We start from the raw sequence: 26,387 nt of genomic DNA, 5'->3' as shown, positions 1-26,387 counted from the left end.
CTTTATCCCTCTCCCTGAACATCGTGCCAGCTGATCCAGTACACACATTGCCAGTACCATCAAGGTAATCAAAAAACGTTTTAAAAAATTTGAGCCACAGAATCAACTTTGTGCTGGATCAATGCTTTGTGTCACCTGGATGTAGAAGGTTCAATTTGGTCCTGTGAACTTGGAAAGTAGATTATTTGCCCACCTTGCTGGCATTAAGAAGGAAAGGAAACTGTAAAATCAAAACCTGAGATCCATTGGTAGAAGAGTTTTAATGTGCCTTTTAAAAGGGCACATCTGCTCTATAAAAAAAGCTTAACACAGGAGTCACAGGCTAAACCAAACAGAGGTAAGCTATACAAAATACTTTTTTTGCTATTACAAAAAATCAGTAAATATAACAAGGAGGCTGGGACTTGCATTGTGTTTTTAAACAGGGAAATTTAACCCAGCACCATCAGAAACTGAAAATTACAGGTGTGTAAATCTCCGCAAAATATTTATTAGGAAAAAAACCCCAAGTCACGGAGAATTTGAAATAATTGCAGTCCATGGCAGCTGTATGTATTGATCACAGATTAAAAATAAACTCTTACACTATTCGCAACAATTACCTTTTACCTAAGGGGCAGCAGTTCATTGCTGAGAATTCTAGCTGCTTCACCTGATCTTCCCCAAATCCATCTCTCTTTAAAGGTTTTTTTTGTCATGCATTTTCAAGTCTAACAAAAATTATTTGATACCTATGAGGAAAAAAATCAGTCGAATCAGATTTTTGTTTAACTCAGCTATTCTTCTTCATCTCACTAATACCTATACATAATGTGATAATCACATGGAGTCCTTTTGACTAAAACAGTCCATAATATGATATAACTAAAATGATTATTAGCATTACCGATCAGGAGAATGAAATTAAACTTCTGGATATTTAAAAATACAGTCATTTGATCAGATTAGCAGAACCAAAAGAAAGTCAAAGCTCATCCAAATAATATTTATCTGACTTTACTTCATACCGCTGTGATGGATGTTGACTGAATGAGCAAGAGAAGCAGAGGCAGAGGAGCATGGACAAGGCTTAGGAATAAAGCCTGTACCAATCAGCTCCTGGACTGCATTCAGTTTGAGGGAAGAAAACAAAAATAAAACTGCGTATGAGCATGGAAAAAGCAAATCTCATATATCAGGCATAATGCAAACACAAACTTTGCATAGAATTGGGTACGCAATAATACCAAACAACTGTTTTGCACTATGAGACATTTAAATTATGGAATAAGTGTCTTACAAAACACAGCATCTTCAATCTCTTAACAGTCAATATGACCGAGAATTGTGTTTATGAGGGACTTCTAGAAAAGTTGTATGGCCAGGTCTTGGGCACCCTCACCAAGTCACAGCTGACAGTATTTTGGCGGGGGGGTGGTGGTGGGGAGGTGGAAGGGAGAAGACAAACAACATTGTTCCTGCCACATTTATGTAATGGCCAAGCTGAAACAGGAAGCGGAAGGTGCAACATTCCCAGAGATGTTACGAGAGTGGGAGGTAAATTTTCTTAAAACTAAGACACTAGATACTAAGTAACACACTGCACATATAATAAAAGGAATAAAACCCAGTTGTTCATTACGTACAAACTTATTTTAGAGTTTATAAGGACTTACGTGTAAGTCTTATACATAGAAGAGCTTATAAAGGACTTCAAATTGATGTCTTTAGCTGCGTTTGGCTATCACCATTTTTCATATGCCTTAGAATAGTTTGTCTTTCACGTCAGGCTACAATTACATTTTGGTCAAAGGTACCACACTCAGTACACTGTAATCCTCTTCTAAATTCTTTGATGGCTATAGGCCTCCTGTGACCTTATTTTTAGCAGTTTCCACTTCAATTGCTGTTCACTGAGAGATTAAAAATATCTAGACGTATTTTGATAAAGTAAAACTTTTAAAATATATAAACAACATTAAACTTTTACGAGCTTTGCCTCCTCAGATGTGCATATACAAAAACGTAGCGTCTATTTTATCTCCCAAGAAGAGAAGTTGTACACAAGGTAAAACACAGGCCAAATACAGAAAGTCATTACTACAACGCATGCCATTAGTACTGTTTGGAGGGTGCATCTGAAAAATGCTTATTCAACCACCAGCTCCTTGATGACCACACATAGAAACAGAGATATGTACCCTTTTATGCCAAACCCTAGTACTGTCACAGGGCAAAACCAAAAACCAAACCAATCTCAGAACTCTGTAATAATAATAACAACAACACTGGCAACTTTACCAAGCTAAACATGCAGTGAATGGCATCATTTTTTCCTTCCCCAACTTCTTTTACCTGGGAAAACCATTCAAGAAAAACCTCGTAATAAGTCCAAGATGTACCTAATTTGAAACTTTTTGCTGAAAAGGCATAAGCAGACTAAGTGTGCGCATGCAAGTAAACTTCAAAATGAGTTACTTACATCATTAAATTTTGTACAGTGAGGAGGCTTAATCGAATTAATGGTACAAGTTTGTTTTTTGAATTTCTAATATTGAAACAGAACTTGTATCTTAAATGCTTAGGGTAGAAAACTGGGAAAAAGATGGTAATTAGAGTAGTCAAACCAAATGCCACAATGTGGACATTTCCAGATTATTTCTAGTCACTGATACTATGAGAAACCAAAAGAAGACAAACACTACGCACACAGCACTGCCAATGAATTGTACTGAAGCTAGAAAACAAATGCTCTCTGACAAAAAAACCACTTGACAAACAGAAAAAATAAAGTCATAAGTCAAAATGGAACAACAGGTAAAGGCAAACCTGAATTTCTAGGCTTGGAAACATTTGCAAGCACATTGCACATCTGATAAAGTATTCTTGTCACTGAGAAATAATATCTTCATAGTTAACATGACCTCAATAATAACCATTCGCTCTGCATTTCACATTTTTAACTAATTGCAAAACTGGTCCTCTTCCAATAAGAGATGTCTATCTATTATGGTCTTTATAAAACACATCAGGAAAATTCAGATTATAGCAGAAAGATGAACTTGGCATTAAACTAGATCTGCTTTGTGAAAAAATACATGAAAATAATTGCAGGTATCTGGTGCCATCAGATAAGCCAACTTGTTAAGTAACTAGTTTGGGAGGTTTCTTTTGAAGGGTAAAATTTAATTTCATAAATGATAAAAGGAGGAGACATTCGAGAAACACCTTGAAAGCAAAAATCCTATCTCTGAAGAGAAGAGAAATTTATGTTAATAAATAGAAAATCAGTTGATGGAACAGTAAAACAATCAGAATTTGACTATATCAAATACCACTAAAATAAGATGTCAGTATAGAAAAATTCATGTTTTCTATGAAATTGAATTCTCAGCATTCTAGCGAATGCCGAGAACCTACACTTGCGTAATAATTGAGGGAATATAATAAATGCTTTCAATATAGGAGATAATTAAAAATATTCAAAACACATACAGAGAGAACGAAGGACAAACCTAGGATCACTGGAAAGGTTTAAGAGTGGGATTGCAGCTGGGTTGTTTTTTTTTTGTTCTTCCCTATGGATCTCCCAGAAAGGAGAACACAAACCCTGCAGTCAGCTTCAGCGCGCCTCACGTCCACGAGTGACACAGAGGTGGTGTTTCCACTCCCTCCCCTTCAGTTTCAGAGGTCTAGTCCAAAATGCAAAGCCATTTTCACTTCTAGGACATTTCATTTGTTTGTTGACAGATTTATTAAAAGTCCCCATGCGGGGGTGGAGCAGGAGGCAGAGAAGAAGGATAGGAGTGGGCCAGGGAGATATGGATTGCCAGCCTTTTTTCCATTTCTCCCTGCAGGAAGCAGAAGGAGAAGAACACGCTCAAGCTGCGTTGCTGCTGCCTGCGGTGCCAGCCCCCAGCCCGGCGTGTCCCACCAAGCTCTCCCCATCCCTCACCAACCGCACGGAAAGGTTTGGGACACCTTGGGGCTCAGGCTTTCTCTGGAGCCGGCAGCTTTGTCTCTCGTGCTGCTACCTTGAGCTAATGAAAATGAACCGCCTCTTTTGCCCTGAAAACACAGAATAATATTCTAGGTGAAGAAAAGGAGAAAACCAGCAGCTTAATCTATATTCACAGAAAGAGAATATATATATCTCTCTCATTTTCTCAGGATGGAGATCTAATCATGGAATGGGTGGGATGCAGCTCTAATCTCTTTGTCAAGAAGAAAGTAACATATATATAAAAACATATATATATATATATATATCTCCAGCTACCAATCTATCCTTCAAAAGTTAATATAGGGTAACAACATCCTAAAGTCCTACTGGCAGAAAGGCATTACCCGTATTATCAAGTTCACATAAACATTTCTGACTCAAAACACCTTTCCAAGGACGGCAACCACAGTGCAGCCTGCACAAGATACCTGACTCACAACTGGTTCTGTTCAGCTACGTCACGGCTGTTGTAAAGGGGAAAAAAGAACTTAGACGGTACCATCTTGAGAACATGGATAGCTGTAATGTACTGAGTGTGCACCAAATGCTCACTGCGCCATTTATGTTACCAATAAAAATGAACCACACGCAAATAATATTAAAAGAAATGCTAACAGTGTTCGGTAATAAAATCTATAGATATCGCAAACCAGAAAGAGTTGGTGAGAAAGCCTAGTTCTAGCAGGCTCAGATGATCCCACAGCATCCACAGCACTGACAGAACAAGGGGTAATGGTTTCAAAATAGAAGATTTAGATTAGACATCAGGAAGAAATTTTTCACTTTGAGGGTGCTGAGCCCCTGGCCCAGGTTGCCCAGAGAAGCTGTGGCTGCCCCATCCCTGGAGGGGTTCAAGGCCAGGTTGGACGGGGCTTGGAGCAACCTGGGCTGGTGGGAGGTGTCCCTGCCCAGGGCAGGGGGTGGCACTGGGTGGGCTTTAAGGTCCCTTCTAACCCAAACCATTCTGTGATTCTTTGATCCCATCCTGTGTGCAGTCATTTCCTATCCTGGCACTGAAGTTTCTACTCGAACTGAAGCAGAACATCATGAACTCCACGTGCACCTTCACAACTCCTTCACTTGCCACCCAGCCTATCCTGCAGCGCCCACACCGAATCCCAGACTCCTCACACTCTGGAGGACTGCAGCCTCAGACCGCTGCCCTTACGTCCATTACTGTTGGAAAGCATAAATCCATTGTCTAAATTTCAAGTTAAGATACCACTTAATTTTTACTGAATAATAATTATAGTTATGGGCTGAAAAGAGACTAATCACAGAAGCTAGTGCTCATGAAGGACTGTCAGCACATTGATGTGTTTCTGCAGCATAATATGCCACATTCTCTTACCTAGAAGCTTTTAAATAATTACAGCTGGAGAAGGCACTTAATTTGTGATATAAAAATGTTTCAGCGGGTTTTTTGGATTCGGCTATTGAGATCAGTAAAGACCTCTGGATTGAACAGCATTAACGAATGTCAGAACAATACGGAACATATCTATAAAATGAGCGTATAGTTATCTGCTATTAATATATGGTCATTAACAGAGGTCATTCACTGTGGACTTTTTACAATTTTGGAAGAAGAGAGAATAGGGAATAAATTGGGAAAAGCAAAGCAAACCTTACAGTATATTTCCCAGCATCACCCACTAGCCTGCCAAATTAGGCTGGAGAATGGAAACAGCCAGCAAACTACCAAACAAAAAGCAGATCTAGCCTGACGTTTTCTTAACCTACTGCACAGGAGAACCGAGAAGCAACTGAAGTGCTGGTTCCTGTAGCTGAGAACCAGCTATACTGGTAGGGAGTAGAAGGTAGAGAGGTTTCTGATCCCATTTCAGGGTTCAGAAGCACTCCATAAAAGCAGGAATATGCAAGCATTACTGCCAGAACAGTTTTGGCAACACATAAAAATCAGTGCTGATAACAAAATTGTACTGCTGAAACCACCTTGTGTTTGCTCCCATTCTGGGAATAGTTCTTTCATGTCCTTTTCCCTCTTCCCGTCTCTTCATCCCCCTAAGTAAAGGGTGAAGCTTTTAATCTTCTGAAACGCCACCAGTGTTTTGTCTCAAAACACTTTTTGCAAAATTATAAGTCCCCAAATCATCAATCACATGAACGATTATACAAATTATACCAGAACAAGGAAAGATCATCTTTAGCTACTAGCTTTCGTAGCACATTATTTCATAGACTACAATTCCCTTCCATAAAGGATTCAAAATGTTACGCCGGAATTAAACTCTGGCAAAGGCGGACTGCTGCATTCCTGCATCTTATACAACGGTTTGAGTGGTCCTAAATGAAACATAATACAACAAATAACAAAATGATGAGTTTTATCAGAATCATGTACATTATTACCTTTTAATAGAAGTTTCACGCATATATTGCTAGTTTTGCATTTAGATAAAGCAGCTGTGGAGAAATTATACCAAACATATAGATTTTCTTTCTATGATGTATATTAATTGTAGTTAATTAGATTAAATCTACACGGATAGCTATTCTGAGCTGGGCCTGCAAAGGCATGGTTTTGGTTTTGAGAGCTTGTTTAGATTCAGCTAGCTGCAAAAATAACGTTTTGACAAGCGCTACCGGTACAGATGAGAGAGCTGAATTGATTAATACGTTCGAGTTATTTCAGCAAAAAGCCTGACGTGGGCAACTGATGACCCAATCCGATTTTCCACCTGCAGGAATAGCTGCCTCTTGCTGCAAAGGGCCATCTGGAAGGCAGTTGGAGCCTGTCTTTTTCCAGCAGGAGGCATGACCCGAGGGTTGGGTGGCCGGGGGTGCGCGGCGGCAGAGCTGCCTGGGGTTCCTCCAGCCCGGTTGTACCGCCCGGGCGGTCGCACAGTTGCTTGGAGACAGTTGCTGCGTTACAACTCAACTAGCACTGGGAAATAGCACTACAGGCACAGATTTGCTACACTCTGTCAAGATGAGATCTCGTACTTACTGACTGCTCAGGGCTTGCTTCCCTCGCTTTTGCAGATGAAGAGATTGAGGTATTTAGGAAGGAATGATTTAGAAAGTTTTCTGGCTTGACTGATAGATTTTTTTGATCCATATTTAACAGGAAAGTAACATGTTTTCACACACCTCTTGAAACTGCACTGATTATTTCTCCATGTTGAATTTCATTCACAGTATTTTTCTAGTGGTTATACCAAAAAATGTGGAACTTGACATTATACAGGTCAGGAGAAATATTTAATACCCTTGCTCAATAAATAAAAGACATATTTTACTAATTAGTAGCTGTATTTCGTTCTTGCTCAATATCGGGATACAAAAATAACTTTTTCCATCTCTTATGAATACGAATCTATAGCACGTTGTAAAACATTAATTTAATTTACCGCCACTCTTTCTGTCCCCTAATAGCGGCCATTGTTGGTCATATGTCTGAGATTTTTTGCAGTTTGCATGCATGTATTTTAAGTTAACCATGAAATATAGCCATAAATATATTTAAAGAAGAGAAAGCAGAAATAAAATTAAAAGTGACCAGCCTTCACTTTTGTACAAAAAGTTTGAAAATAGCTGGGTCTTAGGTGGCTGGCCACTGGCCATTCAAATTTCACGCCCATGGTTCACCGTTCAGTTGCCTTAGAATCACAAAAATGCTGAGTCTGGAAGGGACCTCTGGAGGTATCTGGTCCATCCGCCTGCTCAAGCAAGGCCATCTAAAGCCACCTTTTGAACATCCCCAAGGATGGAGACTCCCTTGACCCTGCTGGCAACACTCTGGCTAATGCAGCCCAGGATATCATTTGCCATCTTCGCTGTAAGGACACATTGCTGGCTCACGTTCAACTTGGTGTCCACCAGGACCGCCAAGTCCTTTTCTGCAAAGCTGCTTTTCAGCTGGTCAGCCCCTAGCATGTACTGGTGCCTGGGGTTATTCCTCTTCAACATAGGTACCTAATGCTATTTCAGTTACCCACGGTTATCACAGAGATCAGTCCATGACTGGCAGATAAGGCATAGGACCTCCAGGATACCTAAAGGCTTCTGGAGTAAAAGACCAAAGCTAACCAGGATACCCTCGGGCATCTAAAATGGTACTAGACACTTGCATTGAGCCAACTGAATAGTACCTGGTGAAGCCCATCTGGAAACCAGCCCTACAAAAATTACTGTCTTCACCCCCAGTATGAAGTGATCCTGGAGCTTCCACCTACACGTGGGGACTGGACTCTGCATTGCCTGTTTGGAAGACATAGAGCAGGAAAGCACGCTATAGGTATAACTATGCAACTGAACACTGACACAAGCGAGAAGGTATTCTTTCCTGACTAAAACTGAGACATGCAATCAGACACAGATATCAGTACCTTCTGGATGCTTACTGATCTGTACCTGACCTACTGATAAGCGCTGTAAGCTACCCGTGCAACCTCCTAGGAGATTTTGTTGAAACACAGAAAGGTTTTTTTTCAGAAGGCACCCTTTGTCATTTTTTCCTTCAAAGGCAAGATGCATCTGGGGAGATAATTAACATGAACTGCTTCATTTCCCTCATCTTAGAAAAAGGCTTGAGAAAGAATACAGAGACACGACAAGACCAAACCATACAGAGTTTATAATCTCTTCCAGTAGGAGTTGCAGTTAAAGCCCTCTAAAACTTCACACCTTTTCCCTCTATTTTGAAAACTGTTCATTTATTTCTACCCTTTATTTCTTATCCTTTATGTTAGAGGTCATTTTCTCTTACTACACAACAGTCTGGCTTTTAAGCACGTCTTTCTGAATATCCAAATCAAAGCTGAAAGAATCAAGGTAGTTATCCATATAACCACCGACCCCTTCAAAGCATGTGATTTCCCTTTATAAATGCCATTTTGACTCTCAGAGGTTCATCTTTTTTTTTTTTTTTTGTAATTACATTTCCGGTGATTCTAATCTTTGTGACATTAGTACCATTTCTTCAGCAGTGGAAACAAGGTTCCTAATTCAGTTCTCAGGGTCATTTCTACAACTCTGAGACCAGCGATGTATTTCTTATGTTCCACTTCTCGGCTATTGAGGCAGAGCAACAGACACTACTTCTGTTCAGAAATTCCATATCTGAGTTACCCTCAGAATATCACCTTGTCCTCATGATTTGTTACTGTTCATTTTGTCAGTGTGTTATGAAACCTTTCTACGGTGCCTATGAAACCAGACATTGCTCCTCGGGGTAGGCTTATGCTTAAATCGATCTAACAGTAAAGTGTTGTTCCTGTGGTAGAGCCTGCAGTCAAGAGGTTTTCTGGGTGGTTCTTGATGGTTAAGTTGATCACTGACCCTACAGGTTTTGTTTCTTACATTTTTCAGGTAGACCTGCAAATTATCGCTTGTGGAAAGCAGCATAAACCTGAGGGGGAAGGCGGGAGCCTGCACCTCAGGACACATGCAGGTATGGTAAAGGACCTACAGGCCAGACCACGACTGACCTAAGCAAAATGCAAAATTGCACCATCGGTCTTTATTTCCTGAGGAGGCAGCTGCATCCCACGTTCTTCCATAGGTAACACTACCACAAAGAATTCACTGAGCTTTTGATGTATGGCATTCTCTTTCAGAAGTGTTCCCTTTTACAGGTCCAGCATCTTCCATGTCTGCTGACCTCTGGCAGACCTTCCTGTTTCTGGTAGATTTGAAAGAAAAAAAAGTCTCTCATGAGATTTTATGCCTTCAGCTAGTTCTTCCTCAAAATCTATTTTGGCGAGCTGTAGTATAGTTTTAACTCTGCAGGATTTAAATTCTTTTCTCTCTTCTTTGTTCACATTTCCAATTTTGAAATAAGACTTCCTAATTCTAAATGACATTGTTCAGAAGCCATTTAACTGTGCTGCCTCTTTTGGCGTCTGCATTCCTACCAGACAAAATGCAAGAAACAACGGAAAAAGAGAGCAGATATCTTCTGTTTTGAGAGGTATCCAAGGCAGGCCAACCTGTATAAGTGGATGCTAAATTTCCAGTTGCCAAGCAAATGAAAATACTTGAAGAGCTGAAGAGAAGTCATGTTTAGTTGAATTCAGAATGTTTTATTGCTTGTAGTTTAAACTAATTATAATTTTGCAAACAAGATATTAATCTTTTGCTTAGCAAGAATGGAATTGTTTAATTTCTCACCCTTAAGCTCGTCGTAGCAAGGGTTAGTCTGCAATATTCTGTATCACTCTTTCTCCAGAGCAATCAATCTACATAACGTGTATCCAGACAGCTCCTTGAGCAGCAACCCAGGACCACTGTGAGAGCTCTCAGGAGCTGGCCTACGTCTCTCACTAAGCTGATGGGGCAGCTGGTCCTCTGGGAAGCCAATTCTTTACAGAAATATTTCATTATTTTCTAGTTTCTTCATTACTCTTCTGTAGACCAGAGACCATTAACTCAGTTCTCTTAGAGCTAATGGCACGAAACAGCCACGCTTCTTTTCAGCCTAAGTAAACCAGTACCCATTCAGAGAAATTTATCCAAAAGACCACTGATGAAATTAGTATATTTTAGTGACAGACTGTGAGTCACAAATGCACGATTCCCAACCGTTAATTTATTAGGTCATATAACAGTGAAAGAATTTGATCATAACATTATAACACAGCTGTTTTATTTCAGATGTGGAATGAGTCCAAGTATTTGATAATTATGCCGCTTCAATTAGTGGCGACTCGAGAGCTAGTTAAATGGTATTGTTTGCTCCTAGGCAGGAAGCCCAGGGAAGCTCACAAACAAGTCTGAGGACCTGAAGGTCTGCTGGGCTGATACTCAACACACTACGCGAGGTTGCAGCACGTCAACAGCACGTACCTTGCTTTCCCACACTGAATACGGGTAACACCAGCTGAGCATAAAATTTCCTTCTTCCAGTAAAAGAGTGAGGAAGGCAGGCATAAGAGGAGGAAGGATGAGCAGAGAAAAGCAGCAAAGGATATTTGGCAATGTTGTCTGGGCCTACGTAGAGATCTCAAATAGTCTTTAATGAAGACTTTCATAACATGAAAGAACTGATTAGCATATCAGCAGCGTTAGTAAAATAAATGTGTTTGCTTTCTTCTGGAAATTCAAGCCTATAAGGATATTTTTTTCGGTGTTCATTTCCCCACATTAGAAACCAACAGTTTATTCATGCTTTCCCCGTCCTCCTTTTATCAAAATACAGTTGTCTTATCCTTAAGGCAGTGATGCGTTGTCAGTATTTTAATAATGTCACCATAACTCAAGCTTCCATAGCCACCAGCTCTTGGTATAGGATTAGTGTCCTCTGATGATCTGGAAATCACTCCATGGAGAAGTTCGGAAGCACTAGCTCTTGATTTACCCAAGAAAAAGCCTGCAGTGGTGTTATATTGCTACTGCAAATCTTTCACTTCTAGAAGAGAGACAAGGATGGAGAAAGGCTGTCAGCATTAACCACTGTGGTTGCCATTCATATTTGACCTTGGCAGTGAAGTAGAACAGGGGAAAACAAAGAATCACACATCATCTTTCAAATGGCTGGAAAAAATGTAGGAGAGTCATACCCTCTTCCTTTTCTACACTATCATCTCCTTAGAAACTTTATCCATAGGCACCTCTCTAAATAGGTGGATAGCCTAAATAGCCTCAGTAGGCCTCAATAGGCTACCTAACACAGACTTCTTCACTGAGGGGGTGGTCGGTCACTAGAACAGGCTCCCCAAGGAAGTGGTCACAGCACCAAGCCTGTCAGAGGACAAGCCTGTCTGGACAACACTCTTAGTCATATGGTTTACTTTTAGGTAGTCCTGCGAGGAGCAGGGAGTTGGACTCGATGATCCTTATGGGTCTCTTCCAACTTGAGATATTCTATGATTCTACAATCTGTACATCTTGAGGAGCACAGAGGAGGAGAAGGGGTGAGCAGCAGAGGTTAAAAAGCGCTCTCTGCTCCACAAAATCCTACTCCTGGTCGGCTGAGAAACAAAGGGGTTAATATTATTATTCCCCACCACTCGCATTACTCAGAAAAACCTGGCAGACTGCCAAAACTGCCATGTAACATGAACAGCCTGAAGAGATGGATACATATGGTAGCTGAAGCAGCTACGTCCAGCTCATGCAACCAGTGGCATTAGTAATGCTGAGAGACAAGGGATCTATCTGGACCGTGTGTCCCTCAGAACCACGAACACCTGAGAAACGCGGCAGCACTTCCCACAGGTAGTTGGACTCTCATTTTTCAATACCAGCTCTCTGAATACTATTGGGTTCTGAAGCCTAATTTTGACGATGAGCTAAGATGCACCGATTTGGATATCTCTGCTTGAACTATAGGGTTATCTATAGTAACTGATAGAAGAATCAGATGGTACAGTTGGCATTAACATTAAGATGAAAAGACATGGGAGGATAAAAGGAAAGTATGGATTCTACAAATACAATGAACGGTTTTACCTTTTCAAGAAATCCTTCAAAAATGAGGAATTTAGATAATAATTTTTTTTAATGATTGTTTTTAATGATTGGTCAGAATTCCCAGGTATTAGGAAGTGCAGGATTTATGCTGTTTTCCACACATAAAAAGTGTTACAAGCCTTACTTTTACATATTTTACAGTTGATAGAGCCTTGAGTGATTCAGTGCCTTGATATACAGCCATAAATATGACAATTTTCAAATGTTTAATTTTACAAAAACGTGTACTGCCATTGGCGTCCTACTAGCATTTATGCAGAAACACATGGACTGGATTTATCCAGCCCAACTTATGTGCTTGCCTGAAATGTCTTCTGAGCACTTTTGCCCCTAATCTAGGACAATAAGGCCCTTGCTTAAAGCCCAGCTGGGCTTTGGAGTCCTTAAGAAATAAATATTATCTACGAAGCCATAGTTCTAATCTTTGAAGAAAAATTTACTGTTTTATTTTGACTTGGATAGCTCTTAGCAATGCAGGCTGATTCAAAAAACTCCGCCTATAAAGTGAAATTCCAAGCAGCCTTTCTTTTCTACACTACGTAGTAGGTTTAGTAAATGTTACATTTGAAATTAGTTTTGGCAATTCTAGATCTACATATACCCTTCTTTTCTTCACCCACTCCTAATATCCTAAAAACCCAACAGAGCCATTCAGTCAAATTGCTAATCTGAATATACAAAGTTGATCCTCAGATTGATATCTCGGAGCTTTATCCTGCATCACAAATTATATCACAGCCTGTTAAACTACCGCATCAAAACGTCTCAGTACGCTGATGGCAAAAAAAAAAAAAATGTAACCAACTTTTCCCAACTTTCTTGTTTTCTCTCCGGTTCTTTCAACTTTCGGGATTACTTTTATAAGGGTTTTTTTCCTGATTTTTTTTCTCTTTAGCAAAAAGACTAACAAAAGAAAAGAAGTATGCTGGGATTACATTTTATCTACTTTTGGTCTCTTTGCCTTTCTGACAGCAGCTCATCCACTACTTAGTAGATCTTACTCAAAATCAGAATTACAACAGTCAAAGTTTAACTTATCGAAGCTGAGGAGAACGCAGTAAGACATCACTGGATCTTACAAAACCTCATAAATACAGATTGTATACACTGAAAGCATCAAATAAAATCAAACCTTTCTCGTGCTAGAAACAGACGGGGCTTGCAGAGTCCGGGAGGATCCGTTGGTAATAGGTCTATTGAGCCTACCTTAAGTTTCAGTCCCCTCTGCTGATGTATGCAAATTCCTCATACACTCAACTCAGCAGGTCGTGCAGACTAAATAACCTATTTTATATTTAGGATATGAAAGCCCAGACAGGCAGGAACCCTCCTGTAACTACAGGGAAAGCTGGGGTTTGAAGTCAGTTCCTCCAAGATGCAGTCTGCAGCAGACGCTGCAGGAGAGCCCGGTGGGGCGACGCTTCCTAACTGCGTGTCTGAGACAAGATACACCTTCAAAACATCTTACCCTGCCTCCAACGAGTAGCATCGCGAGGACCTGATGTGTAATTTTTTCATGTCTATAATTGTAATGGGGCAGTTTTCGGAGTAAACTCTGTTGCGAGACAGTTCTCTGTATGCACAGGAGAGAACAATAAGCAAAGTGAATCAAAACTAATTAAAATAATAATTCAAAAGTGACACTTCATCCAAAGATATTATTATAGAACAATAAAAGAAGCTGCTGTGCAAACACGGCGTATTTTATTGAAGGCAGTGTTTCTCTATTCAGAACCCTATGGACCGGAAATCAAAATCAGAAGGGGGCAAGAAATTGTTTCCAAGCTATAGAAAATTAAGAAATTTAAGTATTAGAAGGAAATAAAAGCAACCCCAAAGCCAAAACCCAACACACCATTGGTAGTTTTCTGTGAAGACCTTTTAAGGACAGAAATGCCAGACAACTGTCAAACCAGCCAATATGAGAAAATAGCCACTAATACTAACAGACTCCACAAGTCTGAAAAAAATGAAGCTACCACTGAGCCATTTCTCGGTGCCAACTCAAAACACCAACACAGTTTGGCATTGGGTTACGTACTATCTGTATTGCTTCCTATTGCCAGAGCCCAACAAACCCAAGATGTAACAAAAGACAACCATGAGATTTCAATCGAATGTTGAGAATCAGAGATCTACATATTTTTTCCTTACTTTACAGACTTTTTGTAAAAAAAATATTTAAAGGCGAAAATTAGAAGTTTTATTTTTAAACGAGTATTATTTTTATAAGATAATAACATAAAAAATCTGGGCATTTAAAACTAATGAAAAAGCCATAAACATTGGAAGTACAAAAACTCAAGAACTGGAAGTCTAAAAGCACTGGAAATGACCAGAAAGTGACCCATGGCAACCAAACACGCCTATTTAAAAACCCAGTACTTGCCCAAAGCGTGAAAAATAGTCCCACCTAGGGTACCGGAGAAGTGTGTAAGATCTAAACTCTATTCATCATTTGGGAAAGAATATTCTGGCTCTATTCTCTTCCCTTGATCTATAGGCCAGACCTTTTAAAACAAAGCTGCTCCTGCACATTATTCCATGTACTTAAACAGCAATCTAAGCAATACAGCAATGGAACAAACTAACTGAGATGCATCTGCTCTTGATTTTAGTGAAAAAATAATTAGAAAGAAAAATTAACCCCCAAACCCTACTCTGCATTAGCAAACGTATATACAACTTAAATCTCAGTTCCCCTGGGTGGCTCAGCTGCAGTTACACACCTTTCCTAAGCAAGGCTACATTAACTTAGGAAGCGACTGCTAAGGATAAAAGTTCACTACCTTTCTTTTGCAATCGCAGTTTTCCAAACCACAGCCATGTGTGAATACGCATCATGCTGGGTGAACGATAGCACAAATTTCCTTCGCCTGCTTGTACATCAGCTGGCTTCTAAAACAGTTTAAACTTAAGTATATAACCTTTTACTGTGAGCAAAAGCCACCCTCCGATTGTGCTCTGCTGACTGCGCCACGGAAGTGGTAACCTGCAAGTGGCTCATCTTAATTCTAGTATCTTCCTTCATCTAGTTTTATATAATTTTCTCCTGTAAATAAACATAATTTTCTAAAACGTGGATTTGCACAATCATGCCAATTTGAAAGTCAATAATTAGAATGGGATCATGCATGTACCAAAAGCTGTCGTCATGTCACTGATCTGGTGTTTATTATGACTAACTGTGTTGAAAACTCTCTGGGTGGATAATTGCCTAGCAGCATCACTTTTACATATAAGATCATCACTAAAAAAACATAAAAATTAAACAACTTTTACACCTCACTAAATTAAAAGGTCTTTAAAAAAATATTAAAAAAAGAATGGCTTCATGACATTCACTTGTATAATAAAAGCAGCAAAACAGTATATAAAACTACTTAAAATATCAAATATTTTTAATGAACAGAGAGGCAAGCTGATCTTTAAAAAGTAATCTAGCAATTAGATATGGGTTAGTACGCAAATGAAGGAGGAATTTCACCTATTAAAAATTCCTCTGTAATGTTAGAAAACTGACAACATTCCTGTTTCCAAAAGGTATTCTTGATGAGTTTTACAGCAGTGTAACATATTGTAGCCGTTCACATTCTTTATGTTCCAAACCCTTCCTGTTTTCTACTCCTAAACACAAGAACTTATCAACCACATAACCCCTTTGGAGATGGAAAAATTTATCTAAACAGCCTTTCTATTCCCGTGACAGCCAACATTAACATTAATACTTCCTAATCCATACGAAATGAATTTGGCTTTCATTTCAATCTCCCTTGAGGAAGGGAAAAAAAATACAGCCATCAGTGCCTAAATTACAAGATTTAACGTAGCTAGATTAGGTGCATCTGAACCGCACGCAGCCATCAGAGTATTTACCCATCATGGGAAAGTTTTGAATCACAGGTTTCCGCTTCCAATAAACCAGCTGAAACACGGACACCTGGATAAGGCAATTACAATCAACGCAGAAAGCTGGAACTCCGCTTCACAGAACTCTGAAATGCTGCACGTTATCCCAGCTACTTTGTAAGGCTATCATGCTGCAGGTCTTAAGATGGCCATTTTGCATTATTGGCTACTGGCTGAGACATGAGCAGTCTCCTTAAAGCCAGAGCTGCCAAAGAGAAGCATCTTGTCTCAATACTGAGGTTCAAATATCTTTACGGGTGGAAGACGACTGATGCAGCTCGTGGCTTATCTAGAGAAAGCACAACAGAACACAGCAGTACACCTCCGGGAGACCCAACGGTCTGGGAGACCCAACAGGACAACTTCAAGCACCCAGAGCTGGGCCCACACCACAAGAAAGGAGGAAAACAGCTGAAGAACTGTAGAGCTCTCCTGAAGAGGTTTGCATGGGATAGGGAGAAGAAATGGGAAAAAAGTTTCCGAAAAATGAGACTTGGGGATGAACAATCCTACTCTTTGATTCTTGGACAATAGGTGCCTGCATTATTTCCAACTCTGAAGAACAACCTATTTGTTAGATATACACTTGATTTCTATTAAAATATCTCAAACAGATTCTAAAAAAAAACCAACACACGGACAGGGAATTATGGGAAAAAAACACCTACTGCTCACAGACAAAACACATCTCAAATTCAATTCCCAATCTGTACGCTATTTGTAAAAGCCAGGTCTGTAATAGGCACAGTCAAGAAAGCATATTTAGATATAAAAAACTAACAAGAAACTTTAAGAAAATGCTTACAATAAATTTTTTGCTGGTCATTGAAAAACAGTTCTCTCTTTAATTTAGCAGTTAAAGTGAGTCATAATAACCCTCAGTGTAAATAAATACACCGAGTGCGCTGTTAACAACTTACAAGTCTGTCAACAGTGAGTACTGCCTCACACAAATCTATCTAGTGCTGAAAAGCCAAGCCACAGGTTGGTTCCATTAAAAGCAATAACAGTTGTTCGAAGCCTGTTAGAAGAACAATTCTAAAAGAAAGAGTTATAATAAAAATACGAGAGAGATTTATATTGTGATTTCAAAAAAAAAAAAAAGAATTCTTTGATTCTGCAGTTTGTATTTCTTTAAAAGAAAATACAACATCGTTAACGCAGGACTTTGGCATCTGCGTCGTAGACCTGCTTTTGGGAGCAGAAAGCAGGAGCTTCACACATATCCTCACCTGTTTTACAATGTAGGCTGGCATCAAATATATGCAAGGTTACAACACTTTGTTATATGACATCAGTGCAAGTCCAACCCGAGTCTTTATAAAAAAGCTTTTCTGCCATCTTTAATGCCAATTCTTTAACAACTATTGAACTAGTAATTTGTGGGTATTTCATGGTGAAGTTTACCTCTGCAATGACTTACTCTGCCCAGGATTGTCATGTTCTTTCTTAACTCTCTTTTTTATTGCACTGAGTATTTAAACAACCATGCTATTTTTCCAGAAACAACCCTTTTTGTTCCATGTTCTAAATAAACTCTTCCACGACTTCTTCTTTATGTACATACATGCTTTTAAATTTTCTCTGCATCAGCAAATAGAGATACATTTAGCGACCTGCTTTTATCCTATTACTCAATTTACCAATTCCTGAAAAACTCCATTAAACCTTTGATGTATTCACTAGGACAATTTTCAGCGCTCTCATCAGCAAAGCCTTCAGAGACCTTCAAGTCCAACCACATCCAGCACCACCTAACAGCTGCCACTTGCTATGGAGACTATCCAGGAGCTCCTGTTTTGAAAAGTGACAGACAAAACTCTTACCAGGGAGAAATAAGGTTTTTGTAACAAGTGAAAATTTTGTACCACGAGGTGAGGAGAACTAGAAATCGAGCTCCCCAAATTACTGCCAGAATATATGAAGCAAAAATGAAGTAGTAGAGAGAAAGGATTATTATTCTCTGTTGTTACATACAAGAGTCTCCGAAAAGATTCATATCGGTCTTACAATAGGATATAAAATGTTATTGCTAATCTGATTGCTTTAAAGTATATTTCAATTTCCTTATTAGATAAATTTGCTGAGTCCCACAATCGCAAGCTGTAGGAAATGCTTTGAATGTGGCAGAATGCAGTAAGGTGGGGGTTCCTCAGAAAGCCATCTTCTGTCACTACCTTCCTCTCCCTGGTCTCCTGCATAGAGGTACGATAGCCTCAGAGGAGCACAGCGGCTCTCCGAGAGGGATGACCACCCATTTACTGTGATGAAGCTTAGCACACCTCCAACACTGAATGCTCCCATCTACTAAAATCACCAAGCTTTTCACTAGATCATTTCTCAAACTATGTTGCCTTGTGTTTTGATCACTTCTATTTTCTGTTCTAGAAGACAGACCCCTGTAGTGTTTGTACATACCATAATATTGTGTAAGGACCTGAATTAGACTGAGAGATCAGGAAAAAATCACAAACTTCTAACCTACATCTAACAGCCAGAGCAGGATGAGAAAAGGAACAGGGAAGGAAGCCTTCTCCTGCTTTTCAAAGTAATTAATGGATTAATCCATCTGAACCCATGGCCACTCTGTAGAGGACACATACTAGAAATTGAATGTAGAAGAAATGTTAATTAAAAAAATGCAGAGCTTCTGCTAGATCAGACTCAAAAGTTCAGATTTTCCCTAAATTAAGAGTGTTTCTGCAGTTACGAGCACCCACACAAAAGCAGTGGGGAGCCTGTTCTGTACACCAACACGCAGCGATTTGTCTAACCCCTCTGAAACATCTAAACCAGTTTAGAAACCCCGTTCCACAGAATAGGTTAAAAGATTATGATTTTCAGGAAAATCTAACAAGAAAGCTAAATGAAAAGAATACATGTCAGGATCTAGAGTTTTCATTTGCTTTTTCAGATTGGGAAATGGTAGCAAAGATGGATTTGCAGAGTTTGTGACCGCAAATGAAGCTATTCCTTCAGAAAACCAGGAATTTTGGGTGGGGAGGAGGGACGGGCAGGAAGAGAGAGTAAGGTTACTGCTCATGAAGCATGTGATTATCAAGTGTCAAGCAACTTCCTTTTAACCTCTGGACACACTTGTGGTCCATGAAACACAACTTAGCATTTCAGCATCACGCAAATTGGTGGCTAGTCTCAGAATAAGAAAAAGAAAACTGGCAATAAATAAATAAAAACCACATACACACGCAACTCCTGTTATAGTATCTCTCCTGCTTGTAAGATGCTTACATTTCCTGAAAAAAGGAAAAAGAAAAAAAAAGTAAAATAAAAATTCTAGGTATTAGATTAGTTCTACTGAAGCACTCAACAATAGGAATTTTTCAGTTAATTCTCCACTACTTAAAACAACTCATCTGTTTTTCCTTCATCTGTAATTTTGCAGGTTTGTAGCAACATCCCGCAATTAAAAGAAATTGTATTTTCTCCCCTAAAATACCAGGCGCAAGTACTGTTTTTCATATAGCTCCATTCCGGCAACCAGGTTTCCATAGTACCAAGAGACTAAAAAAAGCCAAGAGGCTTCAGAGAAATTAATTTTAATATAATGTCTTCTGGAAATCGCCAAACTATACCTTAAAAACGGCATTTATTTATATAGTATTATTAGTCTTAATATCTAAACTCAACACCTAAGAGCTAGAAATGGAACAGATGAATTATTTTGGTATTATTTGAGTGGAGGATAGACAGACATCTGCAAAAGCAAAGACTGTCCATAGCTGTGCTTTATGTGAAACGCTGGATGGCCAAGATGGCCGGATGCCACTGGATGGCTTCTACGTGGCCAAGAACTGGCTATCTATAATAAGCAGCTTATCTTTAAACAAGTTGGCTATTTTTAGAGGGTTTTGTAGTAGGAAGTCAGGGAAATATTGGTTTTCATATTCACAAGAAGGCAAAAAGCTCCCTATGGATAGCTCCACACTCCACACACAGTCCCACGAGCTTCGGCAGAATCCCTCAGAATAGAAATGTTAGCAAACTTCTCTTAAAAATACTGTGGCATCTAGGTCTAAATGCCTTAAAAGCGATAATGGAGAACTGAACGGACACAGAGCTAGTTGCTGCCAGTATCACCAAAATTCCTTCCAAATCCTCCTCTCAAAAACCCAGAAAAATCAGTTCTCAGTATCAAATTGATACTTGTTCCATTTCTGGGCAATCAGAGAAATAGCACCATTCTCTCTTGCACCCTGGCATTACAAGCCCAGTATACACCTCATGTAGAATCAAGGCTAAAGGAAAACACTTCCCAGTTTTGCTCACAGCCTGGTTTTGTATGTCTCACAACAGCAAAGTGATTTCATTTTTTGTCTGCTTTTCAGTCTTATTTTAAAGCATATTATTTGCTTAGGCGTGAATAACTGAGCTCTTGTAAGAGCCAAGTTCTTTTCTGCCTGCCCGTTTCCATCTATGCCGAAAAGGTAACAGTCTTATTAACGTATTTTTAGAGTCAAACAAGATTGGTCCATCTTTTTTATGATCGCACTGAGCACGTTTGGAATACCATCACTGCCTACAGGTTACAGGCTGCATTTAAACAGATAAAAAGAACAATCCAAAATAGTTGTCATTTTTCTACAGTGCTATTGTGCAGACCCAAAGCACTCTGAAGGCACAATAATTTCATTCAGCTGCTATCACCCATTAAAAGCATAAATTAAGAAAAAAAACAAACCCAAACTCAAACCCTCACTCACTGAGTTTAAGTGGAAAGAAACCAAAATACTTTTCCATCAAGTGAAAAATTAATCCGCTTGGTCAGAGACTGCACAGACACACCAGACTGCTCACCACTGGTGCCAGAGCTGCTCTTTTTCCAAGACCCCATTGTCCCACTTCTCCAGTACATCTGTAGTTACACTTAAGCAGAAGAATTTCAAAAGCAAAACAGGAAGGAAGTTTCCCTTGGACTCTCACAACTTTAATTTTAAGAAGTGTCGGGGGTATGCTTGCGCTTAGTAGACATCATATTCAGATGTCACCAAGCGGATTACGGCTAACTGGTAAACAGAAATTACCTTTTTCGTCTTATGGTTAGTTGAATCAAACTATGTACCAGTTAAATACACAGATTTAAAAATACTGGTGCCCAGTCTAGATGTGCAGACTTGCAGGTTAGTGAGAGCCCTGTTACCCTGACAATAACCATGTACATAGACGCACACGCACACACTTCCAGTATATATTTTATATATATGTGTGCGTGTGTGTGTGTGTGCTGAAACATTACAGCACCGTTGCAGTTTTGGTAATATATTGTTTGTACAGTTGAACCAAAACCCAAGCTAGATGCTGTGTAGGACCAGAGCAGCTCAGAGCACACCACGATGAGCCTGGCCATCCTCCGGCTTAGCGTGCAAAAGGGGAGGCCCGCTGCATGGGCAGGAGGACCAGCCAAATTGGCAACTAAAAAACCCCAATGCAAGCCACCGAACCGGGGTGGACCTTACTCTTTTGGTCCATCAAAAGGCCCTAAGTGCGAGAGGTAAAGACAGCATATAAAAATGGAAGAATATTGTTTTTAATTTCTTCCTCCCACACACAATATTAGGGAGGCTCTTACTAAGTACTGCATCGAGCTGGCGTCCACACTTTTGGGAGCATATGAACAAACTTTCAGAAAACAACTGCAAAAAATAGCAATGTGATAATCCATGTTATTACAAAGACACTAACAACGCCTCAGTTTATTTCCAAGAGAGAAAAAAATATCATGGTGCCTTGAAAAATAAATAAGTAAATAAAAATTTAGATTTATATCTGGTGGCAGAAGCTAGCGAGGTTCACACTAGGAAAAAGAGAAAACTCAGCCACAGGGCAGTTAATGAAGATTACCTGAGGATGGGAAGGTTTCTCTGTTGCAGAAAGGATTTAAATCATTAACAGATGGCTTTGCAAACCCACTTTGTAAATCCAGCCATTGAATACAAATGTAAGACATAGCATTGCTATGCTTGCTGAAAGTATTTATAATGACTACAGTCTAAGTTACAACAATAAAGTTAAAAGCTTGCTTTCCAGATCACTTTTGAGGTTTTATACAAGCGTTAACTGGAAAAAAACAAAATCTAACCTGTTGTTAAATAAGAATCTCAAGTTAACTCGTGTCTATTTTTTAAAAAAAATTATTCTAGATATTTTACATGTCTTCCTTAAATGCCTATTGCTACTTCCTACATACAGTCAGAGGACATATACCTTTATCTAATACAGTGATAAAATAATGCTGCTGGTAATAAAATGATGGCTATTTTCCACCTATCACAGCTTAAAGAAAAGTCTGTACCAATAAATTCTATAGGCCCTTGAGGACAAAGAAATGCAGGCAGTTATACTCCAGACCATTTTGCATGGTTTAGCAGATGTACAACTGAACTGTTCTGCAGCCAAATGATGAGATTTCTTCTATGACCATCTCTGGTTTTGATCCTCAAATCAAACCTTGAATTTTGCCTTTTTTTTTTCCCTTTTCTTCTTTTTTTAATGGGTAATACGCTGGTTTTATCTAGTTTACATTTTAACTGGAATGTAAATAAGCAGCCACCCTATTCTGAAGACAATAACATTTCAATTTATCTGGAAAAATAAGTGATTTTATGGCACAATAATGCAAACTGCAATGCCTCATTTAGAGAAGAAATGCATTATTCTGGTAAAGTATTGCAGAATGAGTTTCACTTTCTAAGTATTGCTATTACAACCTTATTGTTTGATGTGAGATATGCTCTGCGGCGGATGAAAAATCCCCACACATCCCATCATGCAACACCTGCAAAACAGCTGCACACTCATGGGTGCAACAATAACAAATACTTAATAATCCACTGGGGTTTTATTTAGTAAGATAGTCTATATTTAAATATATCTACGAATACTAAAAAAACCCCCAAATCCTATTCTCAGTTAAAAAACCTCTTCCACTTTAATGGATGCCTTTATTCAAGGATCGTTATACTTGTATATGTCATCAAAGCAAATCTCAAAAGAAAACACAACCCCAACTTAAAGAATTCTTTAAGTGGTGTTTTAAGGCAGGACTCTGAACAGTAGTAGCCAATGGGTCCTCTATTTATGCTGAGTTTGACCACACTAAACAAAGGTAACAAAGGGCTAGGCATCTAAAGATTATGAATAAGTGAAAGATTTAGAGTCAGAGCTAATACTTTTCTTTCTTGCAAATATTTCAAGTAACAGATCAAATCAGCTTATGGCTCATTTTTTTTCTGATCAAGCATTTCCAAACTTGAACAGGTGTATTATTGAAATCCAGTCACTCTGACAAATTAACAACGATCTACAATGGCTTTAGAATTGGTGTGGACATTAATGGTGGTTGTAGTTTTGAAATCCCTTTCTAATGGAAACCGTCATCTTTTCGGTTTGATAGCACTTGCACTACTAATATGTTGCTTTGCTTTTATCTGTCTTTTTAATTGGGCAGATACCAAGATTCAAGAAAATATCAACTAAAAAAGTGAAGAACGGCAAATAGGGCAAAGCATACAATCACTCTCAGTTATAACAACCAAGTCATAACCATACTCCATTTCTGACTGTTTATCTAAGCTAAGAAAAATCAAATGAATCAGCAACTGTGGAATTGCTTATGAAAATCCACATATAATGACAGCTGTCTCCGGCTAACTGTTTCAGCTCTAAAACTACTCTTGCTTTTCCAATACATTTTATTTGTGCTCTATCCAGAAAAGCCACTTAATAATTTTTATCACAAAAATATGGGTTTGAAGCAAGGAGAAAAAAAATATATTGTCAGAAATTTCAATGAAGAATCTGTGAGCACTATTCCTACAGGCAAGTTTAATATTCATCTCTAAGGTCTCATGTTAAAATTAATTGTACAGGTTGGACAAATCAGTATCACGTGGCTTTTCAGAAAAACTGCAAACCTGATGAAAACTCGAAACTGTTCCAGCCAATATCTATCCTGTTTACCTGCTGAAGTAAGACACCACCTTCTCTTCCTTTTATGTATAGATCTTTTATTTGTTCTGCTCGACACCGACCATCTTCAATGCTGAATTACTTTGGTATGCTCAGTAGCAGTTGTTGAAGTTTTACCCCCTTCAGAGGATCCAGAGACCACAATTACACATGAAGAAATGATGCCTTCTCTTCACCTACTCTCATGCTTCCAAAAAAAGGATCTATCTTCCTGTCAAACCTGTCTTTCCATAGTGAGGAATGAGGGAAAAGGTTCTCTTTATCTCCATGACCCCACGCCTCCGAACCTCCTCGAGCAAGAGGGTAACATTTGCTCTCCCTTGCATTTTGCCCTCTGCCAAACTGGACTCTCACTTCCCTAAAGCCTGACACTTACTGCGAGTGTTATAAATGGCACTAATTAGGATCCTAGTTGCCCATTAACTCTTTTATTATTCATGTGACATTTATGATAAATGCATTATATTACTTACAAATGGTTGAGGTGGCACTTACGCACAGCAGCATAAACTTTAGAGTCATGGGAGAAATCATTTAACAATAAGCCAGAGTAACTACACCAGTTATGATAACCACTCACCGCAATGTATAGTACATGTAACTCTGCTCAGTTCAACACAAGAAATAAAATAGCTTGGCATTCCTAGAAGTGCAGGTGGACCAGTCATTTCTGTTTCAGCACTAGTATCTTTTGCATCAGTGTAAATATCTTCAAAGATGGCTTTCTATCGCTAGAGAGCATTGAGCACTGCACGTGCCGTTCATAAAACAGAAAAAAAAAACCCCTGCCTTTCTCCAACATAAAAATCTTCAGCAACGGCAAAGTTGTGATTTCTCAGGATTACCACATTCTCTTAATTAAGTTGCAAGATTCAGAACAGAATAACCCCGATGAACATAAATTACACAGAAATGGATTTGATTTGCATGTAACAACTGCTTCTTTCAGAATTATTACGAATATGCTGGCCTGTACAGAGTAGGGATTAATGTCGCGATTCAGCAATGCATGTGCATGTTTAACTGCTCCTCTAAGCTAAGGCTAGGAATAAATTGTCTGGACAATCAATTATAATTCTTCTTTCATTTGCCAGAAAACCAGTAAAGCTTTGTGCAGAATCAGTTATCCCAGACTCCTTGCATCCCTTCAGAGATCTTAAAAGAATCCATATGCATAGTTATCATTCTGTAATCCTCTCCATTAAATTACACATTATTCACCATCAAACCTATCTGTGAAATCAGCCAGTACAGACTATTCCTACTCCCTATAGATTAAAAGCCTAACAAGAAAACAACTTCTAAAAATGAAGCTTCATTCTAAAAAAACCTACCACCACCTAATGCCAATAATCGTAGTTTTCAGAGCGTCCTTGCACAGAGTACATATCAGTACAATTTCTAAGCTATTGTTTAATAGTTTTCTATATGCCAATTCTGAAGTAAACAGTAAGAAAAATGCACTTTGAAGGCACAGATAAAAATGCACGTCAATTTACTTTAGAAGTCTGCAAAGCCTGTTCTTTCATTGTTATAATGTGAAGAAGTGGTGCAACTATTTAAATTCAATCACCAGGGGAGTTCAATGCACACAACAAATAAAAGCTGCATATTATATCCTCTCCAGAATGTAAAGGCCAGCTCTGCAGAAAGAAATGTTGTAGCACCAGTAAATACTTTAACAAAACACATATGTGCCTGAAGAAGAAAAAATAAAATAAAATAAAATCAACAGATGTTAGAGACAAGCCTTGGTCAATTCATCCTGAAAGACCTATTTTCAAATACCTAGTGTCACAGAATCACAGCATCGCTTTGTTGGTCATGAAAAGATTATGGGGGGAAGAGGAAGAAAATCCCAAATCATGTTTTCGTTGCAAACTGCCCAGTAACACTAAAAAAGAGTGCCAACTATTTCAACAAAACCTAAATTACCAACCAAAAATCCTCCAAAACATAGAATGTGAAGCCATTTTTGATATGAAGAGAGTATTTAAATATAGCCTTTTTATAACGTAATTTATATTGCAATAACATCCATTGCTTATTTTTTGTATGACTTTATTTACAGTGC

At 38.9% G+C, this 26,387-nt stretch overlaps 1 protein-coding gene across 3 annotated transcripts in view; it reads right to left on the bottom strand.

Annotated features, from left to right (window-relative positions):
• Window positions 1-26,387, bottom strand: part of SHANK2 (SH3 and multiple ankyrin repeat domains 2) — a 412,637-nt gene that overhangs the window by 116,283 nt on the left and 269,967 nt on the right. The gene's annotated exons all lie outside the window — the stretch shown is intronic.

The sequence above is a fragment of the Chroicocephalus ridibundus genome, chromosome 4 (genome assembly GCF_963924245.1).
Source record: "Chroicocephalus ridibundus chromosome 4, bChrRid1.1, whole genome shotgun sequence".
Lineage (NCBI taxonomy): Eukaryota > Metazoa > Chordata > Aves > Charadriiformes > Laridae > Chroicocephalus > Chroicocephalus ridibundus.
The sequence above is the reverse complement of the archived record's forward strand: the minus strand, read 5'-3'. Positions and strand labels throughout refer to the sequence as shown.